We start from the raw sequence: 9,210 nt of genomic DNA on the forward strand, positions 1-9,210 counted from the left end.
CCCACCTGGACAAAAGGAACACCTATGTGAGAATGCTATTCATTGACTACAGCTCAGCTCAGCATTCAACACCATAGTGCCCTCAAAGCTCATCACTAAGCTAAGGACCCTGGGACTAAACACCTCCCTCTGCAACTGGATCCTGGACTTCCTGACGGGCTGCCCCCAGGTGGTAAGGGTAGGTAACAACACATCCGCCACATTGATCCTCAATACAGGGGCCCCTCACGGGTGCGTGCTCAGCCCCCTCCTGTACTCCCTGTTCACTCATGACTGCATGGCCATGCACGACTCCAACACTGTCATTAAATTTTCCGATGACACAACAGTGGTGGGCCTGATCACCGACAACGAGACAGCCTACAGGGAGGAGGTCAGAGACCTGGCCGTGTGGTGCCAGGACAACAACTTCTCCCTCAACGTGATCAAGACAAAGGAGATGATTATTGACTACAGGAAAAAGGACTGAGCACGCCCCCATTCTCATTGACGGGGCTGCAGTGGAGCAGGTTGAGAGCTTCAAGTTCCTTGGTGTCCACATCACCAACAAGCTAACATGGTCCAAATAGACCAAGACAGTCGTGAAGAGGGCACGACAAAACCTATTCCCCTCAGGAGACTGAAAATATTTGGCATGGGTCCTCAGGTTCTCAAAAGGATCTACAGCTGCACCATCGAGAGCATCCTGACTGGTTGCATCACTGCCTGGTTTGGCAACTGCTCGGCCTCCGACCGCAAGGCCGAGGTTGGTGCGAATGGCCCAGTACATCATTGGGGCCAAGCTTCCTGCCATCCAGGACCTCTATAACAGGCGGTGTCAGAGGAAGGCCCTAAAAATTGTCAAAGACTCCAGCCACCCAAGTCATAGACTGTTCTCTCTGCTACCACAGGGCACCGAAGTGCCAAGTCTAGGTCCAAGAGGTTTCTACCCCCAAGCCATAAGACTCCTGAACATCTAGTCAAATGGCTACCCAGACTATTCACCCCCCCCCCCCCCCCCCCCCCCCCCCCCCCTCTCCACATCACTGCCACTCTCTGTTGTCATCTATGCATAAGTCACTTTATTTCCTCTTTAGTCACTCTACCTACATGTACATACTACCTCAACTAACCGGTGCCCCCGCACATTGACTCTGTACCGGCACCCCCTTGTATATATATATTTTTTTTACTGCTCCTCTTTAATTACTTGTTACTTATCTTATTCTTACTTATTCTTATCCATATTTTTTGAAACTGCACTGTCGGTTAGCATTTCACTGTAAGGTCTACACCTGTCGTATTTGGTGCATGTGACTAATAAAATTTGATTTGATTTTGAATTACCTTTAATATACATTATGAACTGGTGGCGAAGCTTTGACCTCTGATGGTAAGCACAATCATGCGGACTCTTCCCCTGGCTACAACTATAAGCAATCAATCACCTATTCAAGAAGCAGTGTTGTCTTCCAAGAAATTCCATGTGGAACAGCTGTGTGAGACAAACCCCTCAAAGAGAACACCGTACCCAATGTCTGAGACAAACGTCCTGGTCAGAAGGGACCATCTTTGAGTAAGATTGAATCCGGCATGCTCTCCCAGTCTACATTCCACACTGGAGATTGTTGTATACCTGGTCCCAGATTCACATTCAATTAAAAATAAATCCAATAGCTTTATTTTCAAGAACCAAATTTCTTAACTTTTTGCTTAAGGAGAAACCTAAACGGTGCAAGAACATGGAATTGTTTTAATTAAGATGGTCATACCATGGATCATTTAGCTATTTGATTTGGAATTGTAGGACCCCTTTAGGTATATCTTTTTATTTAATTTGATAAAATATAGAATTTTCCCTTTACCACTATAGCCCATAGAAATGCATTGAATAGCATGTTTATAAATGGCAAAATATACAGTAAAAAAGGTCATCATAAGGAATAAGGTTTTGAAGTGTCTTGTCTAGGAGATATAATAAAGATCAGGAAATATATATTGTTTTACACATTTAAACAAGGCTGTCAATTCAAGGCTGTTTTCATTGCCTTGTGCTGTTTGGGTACCTTTATAGCATAGTATCTTTTGTAGTGCTTCATTTGTGCCATAGCATTGCATCAACTTTCTATGCACAGACAACACCATCTGAAAGAGGTCTGTTGCCTTCAGGCAGACATTGGCTACACTCCACCCGTTCTTCACCCACACTCACAGAGCACTAGTCAACTTGTTAGTCACGTCCTCAACTAGGATCCAGCCAGTTAATCCTTAAGAGTTGCACATGTGCGTCAATCTAAGAAATATAATTTAAAAATCTGCATCAGAATCTGTCAGTTTAAGCTAGAGATATCAAATTTTTTGCATGGACTTTGTCCCCCTTCCGCATCTGCGGTGGAAGGTGACCGAGCTACACCGGTGTTTGCCAAACCATGAGACATCCCAAAAATCTGTATTCTCACGAAAACGTCTGTAGCGTCCGACCAGTTTGGCCTACAAACTGTTCTAACTCTTTGAAAAGGGGAGAATCTCCATTTTGTTGTACAAGTGTCACGGGACTCTTATGAAGTCGGTAACAATGATGTGCCAGCTTCTGTCTGTAGTGTCTAAACCGTTTGAGATACAAACTAGTATAAGGGGTTAAAGAAATGACGACCTGTCAATCTTTGAATAAGAAAGCTGAACAGAGCAGCATCAAAGCTGAGATTGAACAGCAGTTGAACAAGTGACATCCGGTTTCTCCAGCTTCATCAGGGAGCTTCTACTAGAAGTTCTGATGAAGCTTGTCTAGAAAATATGCCGCATGCCAAAAATGACCAAGAAGCGTCAGTGCATTCAAATAAGTGATCTGGTCACAGAGCTGACGAGATTGGTTGACGGTGAAGTGGGCAAAATATCTGATTTAGGACATGAGACAAGTTTGGATTCCAAGATGGCATCGAAGCTGCACAGACCTTGGGAGGGTCAAGTGTTTGAAACACTACTTGAAAATTTAGGATTTGTTTGAGGATCAGGCGATGCTCTCCATTGTGCTCAGTGCCTACCCCATATGACAGCGAGGCCTCAGACCTTGAGGACTCATGCAGTACGTCCTGCAGCAAGGATGATGTGGAGGAGGACGAATCTGAGGGGGTGAATTATGCCACTGGTAGAAAGGTAAGACAAGCCCCAGATTACTCTTGAATGGTCATTGGTTGTGCTTTTTGATATCGGTACCAGTAAGTATAATTGTATAAGTAAAGGAAGTGAGATTGAAGTTGAATTGTGCATCCTTGAATTCTGATCACAGTCCAGGGTGAGCATCGCCCTTGAAGACACTACAGACCAGCCAGAGGTGGACATTACTGTGAATTCTCCCCATGTGTGTGTATTCCTGGGGGAAATGTTCTCAGACTGGTTAGCTGACAACGTCACAGAAATGATGCTCACCCATCGCAGAGGCAGAAGGATGGGTGTTATGATTCTGAAGGGTGAGATAGCTAGCAACAAGCTTGTTGTATTTTGTTATTGATACCATGTCTTGTTTTGAGGTGTTTTGAGTCATGTCTTTTTTTATATATATATAACTCAGGTGTCCCTAAAGATACTCCATTTGAACCAGACTGGTAATCGACTAGCCAACTATTCGTTTCTACTATAAGTATGCTACTCAACACCAAAATTCCCTCTAGGTTTTGATCCCTTATCAGCTCCTACTCCGGTAACTAGGAAGGTGGTGCTTTTCAACAGGGATTGATACTGCCATACCCTCGATTGTACATCTACACCAATTTTTTTGATGTATTTTCATTTAAACTTTTGGGGCTTTGGGGTGGGGGTAATAATGTAATTTTTCAATCACTTCCATATTTTTTGCATAGCAGATTTTGATTGTATTTTTAATTTTAGTGTGTAGGTATTCATTTGAAGACATTGGACTAACGCTTCGATCACACCAACAGTGCTTTGCAATTTGGTACACCAGAAGTACATTCATTTCCAATGGAATGCTGCGTTTCAGAGGCAGTTTCAGAGCGTTCTGTGTGGTTCATATGTTTAATTTATCGAACGTATGCTTCAAATTGTATGGGTAGACGGCTTGACAGAAATGGTAGCAGAAGGTGAATGTTGAACTTTTGTTATGTAACGGATGTGAAATGGCTAGCTAGTTAGCGTGTACGCGCTAGTAACGTTTCAATCAGTTACGTCACTTGCTCTGAAACCTATTAGTAGTGTTGCCCCTTGCTGTGCAAGGGCCGCGGCTTTTGTGGAGCGATGGGTAACGACGCTTGTTGTTGATGTGTGCAGAGGGTCCCTGGTTCGCGCCCGTGTCGGGGCGAGGGGACGGTTTAAAGTTATACTGTTACATTGATGCTGTTGACCCGGATCACTGGTTGCTGCGGAAAAGGAGGAGGTTGAAAGGGGGGTGAGTGAAACGGATGTGAAATGGCTAGCTAGTTAGCGGGTACGCGCTAGTAGCGTTTCAATCAGTTACGTCACTTGCTCTGAAACCTATTAGTAGTGTTGCCCCTTGCTCTGCAAGGGCCGCGGCTTTTGTGGAGCGATGGGTAACGACGCTTCGTGGATGTCAGTTGTTGATGTGTGCAGAGGGTCCCTGGTTCGCGCCCGTATCGGGGCGAGGGGGACGGTTTAAAGTTATACTGTTACAGTTACACACATATCCAGATGGTGCTGCGTACAAATTGAGCAATAATACTATCGGTGTGATCAAGGCGCAAAGCCTAGTTTATACCCTACGTCCTTATGCAAGTAGCTACGTAAACTGGCGTTGCGTAGCAAAAGTACGCAGACGTGCAGCTCCACAATTCACTCGACGCAGGTCGCCATTTTGCGAAGCGTTCTTGCGTTGGTTACGTCGGGTATAAACTAGGCTAAAGTCATTTAATTACTTATTTTATTGTATATAGTGGTATACATAGTATAGAGATATTTACGTACTCAACAAAATCTATATTGGTGTGAGACGGTCTCAAGTTGCATAACATTCATGTTTTTCATGAGTGTAAAAACTGTATAATTGGCACTTCCCTGTAAGAGGTCGAGAAAGCCTCAAGATGGCGACAAATGTGTTCTCTATCATCTTCTTATTCTGCCATGGCAGAAGAGGGCTTGATGAATTGTATACAGTATATTGAATTCGGAGAGGTTATAATGTGAAATACAACATTATTGTCTGCCAAATTAATTAGCAGTATTAAAACAGTGTCATATATATTTATTTATTTCAGTTTGTATATATTGCAAGTTACAGTATCTTGTTAGTCTCACGCAGCCAGCAGCAACCATTTTCATGTGTGTGTTCTGCATCCGGAACCGTGAAGCCTGGCACTCGAGGCTAGTAGGATGTATAGGATATTTATGTGTAACGGATGTGAAATGGCTAGCTAGTTAGCGGGTACGCGCTAGTAGCGTTTCAATCAGTTACGTCACTTGCTCTGAAACCTAGATGTAGTGTTGCCCCTTGCTCTGCAAGGGCCGCGGCTTTTGTGGAGCGATGGGTAACGACGCTTCGTGGGTGTCAGTTGTTGATGTGTGCATAGGGTCCCTGGTTCGCGCCCGTGTCGGGGCGAGGGGACGGTTTAAAGTTATACTGTTACATTGATGCTGTTGACCCGGATCACTGGTTGCTGCGGAAAAGGAGGAGGTTGAAAGGGGGGTGAGTGTAACGGATGTGAAATGGCTAGCTAGTTAGCGGGTACGCGCTAGTAGCGTTTCAATCAGTTACGTCACTTGCTCTGAAACCTAGATGTAGTGTTGCCCCTTGCTCTGCAAGGGCCGTGGCTTTTGTGGAGCGATGGGTAACGACGCTTCGTGGGTGTCAGTTGTTGATGTGTGCAGAGGGTCCCTGGTTCGCGCCCGTGTCGGGGCGAGGGGACGGTTTAAAGTTATACTGTTACATATGCGCCACATGTTTATGTGACCACTCTGTTTTCCTAACTTGAGTAATACTTACAACAATACTTTCAAAAGGGGACTACATATAGCTCAAAAGAAGACTTACACATATCATCTATCATTGCCCATTCACACTAGCAGGGAAGCCCCTCTCTTAGGGACTGAGGAGACTGAGGCTTACGGTGAAGCCATATGAGTGGCTTCACCGTAATCTCAGGCACAGTAGAGTGAGAAAAGTGTCTCGTCTGTATAGTTGTGCTGAGGAGATCCAGACTGCATCCCAAGTGGCACCCTAGTATTCACTATACAATGCACAACTTTTTACCAGCCCCCCCTATAAATTGTGCCTTCCTGTATTATACTTATGCAAAAAATGATATTTTATTCTACTGAGCCATTTACTTTATGTTCATTTTCTTATCTTGTATAATTTCTTATTGTTACATTGTCAACAAGGAACCTGCAAGTAAGCATTTCGTTGGACGATGTATACCATGTGAATCCCATACATACAGCTAATTAAACGTGAAACTTGAAAGTATTTCGTGCAACACCCCTGCCTGTTAGTAGACTCGTAATACTTTACCTGAAGGCTACCTACATTAAGACTTCATAACACATTTATAACCCATATATACCACCCTCATATGCATTACAGGAGCCAACCAAAATATATTCTAACTTGGGGTAGTAATGCTTCATTTTAAGGGGTCCTTATTACAGTGTAATATGAAATTGCACTGCAACAGGTATTGTAATTAATTTTAATAATATATAGTTAAACTGTAATAAAAACATGTAACTGGTGGTAATTGCAGTCTGTAACTACAGAGGTGTAAAAATGAATGTTTGTTACCATGGTTGTTACAAATGTTTAAATTTCATAGAGCATGACAACCATATAATGCATCCCAATGCCTACACATTTCAGCCTGCACATTTCATCCTGCACAAACCATGTGATAAGTGTTAGCCAATTGAAAACCAACCACCTCATTGACACCATTATGCAATAAAGGGCTCTGGAGTCTGATGTCCAGGCCCAATGTCAAAAACGATTTTGCAACATCTCAAGACTTCCGGGAAAGCTTGCCAAAAAGACCAGGCCTGGGTTTGGGAAGTCAATGAGAGAAGTGAAAGATTTCTTCCTTAGTAAATTTTCAAAATCTAAAGGCACAACCTAGATTCAAGCCAGTGTCTTAAGTAGTTGAACATGTTATTACTCCACTCTCATGAAACTGACACATTAATTTTTGTCAAAAACATATTTATATCTAAGGAGCGCAGTTCGGCGCAAGGCGACCGTTAGACCCGATGATGTGTTTCTACATATGAGCTTAGCTAGCCAACGTCGCCATGACATCACCTGCAAGAGTGATCGAGGATCAATTTCTGCTTATCTTCATACTGTACTGTCTTTGGTATTACATGAGATATACCCAGCATGTTAACGTTAGCTAGCCAGCTAGCCACTTATGTCAACACACTATGCGTAACGTTAGTCCTTTTCAATCTAGCTAAACTTTAGCTAACTTATTAATGTTAGCAAGCACTATTATTGCTAGCTGGATAACACAACTACTAGCTAGGTAGCAGGCCTAAACTATAGAAATAATGATGATGATAACTACTTTAGGGTAATGTAAATTGTCATAGCTAAATTCTTCTTCTGTACCACAGATTCTTCTTCTACTACTAAGGTCTCAGACTCCAGGATGGGAAAATGCTTACAACAAAGAAACAGATAAAGGAGACAGAGCTGTCAATTTCTATTGTTTCCTCTAATGTTAAAAAGGGAAGAAAGAAAATCCTGTTCTAAATTAGTTATCTAGACTACTACTTCACCACTACTAGAATAGTTATTTTTATGTTATTGAGTAGGTCTATATCTTTGTTTAATCTAATTAATCAAGTTATGAATCTAACAATAAAAATGATTGTAATTTTATCCGAAATGTAAGGTCTTTTTACAATAAAGTTTGCAATAAAGTTGACCGAAGGATAAGCTAATCTTTTCTTTGTCAGGATTGGGTAACATAATTTGTAGGTACACAATAATTACAAGTAAGTACACCTTAAGATATACTTAATTTTAATGAGCTAAATCCTGTGTAACACCTAGTAATTACATTGTACTGATGCAGATTTTACATGTACTCTGTGGTGTACTTGTGTATTTATCCTCCCACTTTTGGATGACACCCGTATGGTAGACCCCAGTTATTGAGGTTGACCTACATCTTATCTGTTTTTGTGAACTCAACCAAGTTAACCCAGATGGTATACTTTTTGGGGGCAACAACATTGAGTGGACATTTTGACGGGTAGATAATTAAAGCCTATGTAATCTCAGGACACCCAGCGCATCTGACCACAAGAGATTACAACTTTGTGATAGTTATTACTGAATCGGTCGCAGCTGAGAAGAAGCCAAACACTAAATTGGTGAATTTAGCAGAAACTTCCCCATTTGTAACAAGCATGGTAACAATCATTTGTTGTTACACCTCTGTAATTACAGACTGCAATTACCACCAGTTACATGTTATTACAATGTAACTATAAGTTACTACAATTAACTACAATGTTTGACATATGTAATCACACTGTAATAAGGACCCCTTAAAATTAAGTGTTATCCTTGGAGTTGTTGTTATAAGTTGACAAGCATTTATGGAATGCTTTTTTCTATCATGGAGGCCAGGTTTAGGTTTCCATTGGAAACATTTGGGATCTTTTGTGTGGTGTTGACGGCCATTTGTATATGTATTTATTAGGGATCCCCATTAGCTGCTGCCAAACACATTAAGGCACTTACATGACATATAAAACAAAAGATAAAACAGTACATCATATAACATTATTACACCACTACATATCTACAATACAGCAATGTATAATACAACCATATTACAACGTGCATATTATTATTTAACTAGGCACGTCAGTTAAGAACAAATCCTTATTTACAATGACGGCCTACCCCGGCCAAACCCGCACGACTCTGGGCTAATTGCGCGCCGCCCTATGGGACTCCCAATCACGGCAGGATGTGATTCAGCCTGGATTCAAACCAGGGACTGTAGTGACGCCTCTTGCACTGAGATGCAGTGCCTTAGACAGTTGCGCCGCTCGGGAGCATATGCCTGTCTGTTCCTGTGTGTGTGTGTATCTCTTCAAAGTCTCTGCTGTTCCATAAGGTGTATTTGATCTGTTTTTTAAATCGGCTTCTACTGCTTGCATCAGTTACCTGATCTGGAATAGAGTTCCATGTAGTTGTGGCTCTATGTAGTATTGTGCACCTCCTATAGTCTGTTCTTGACTTTGGGATTGTGAAGA

Source organism: Salvelinus namaycush, chromosome 8 (genome assembly GCF_016432855.1).
Source record: "Salvelinus namaycush isolate Seneca chromosome 8, SaNama_1.0, whole genome shotgun sequence".
NCBI classification, from domain to species: Eukaryota; Metazoa; Chordata; class Actinopteri; order Salmoniformes; family Salmonidae; genus Salvelinus; species Salvelinus namaycush.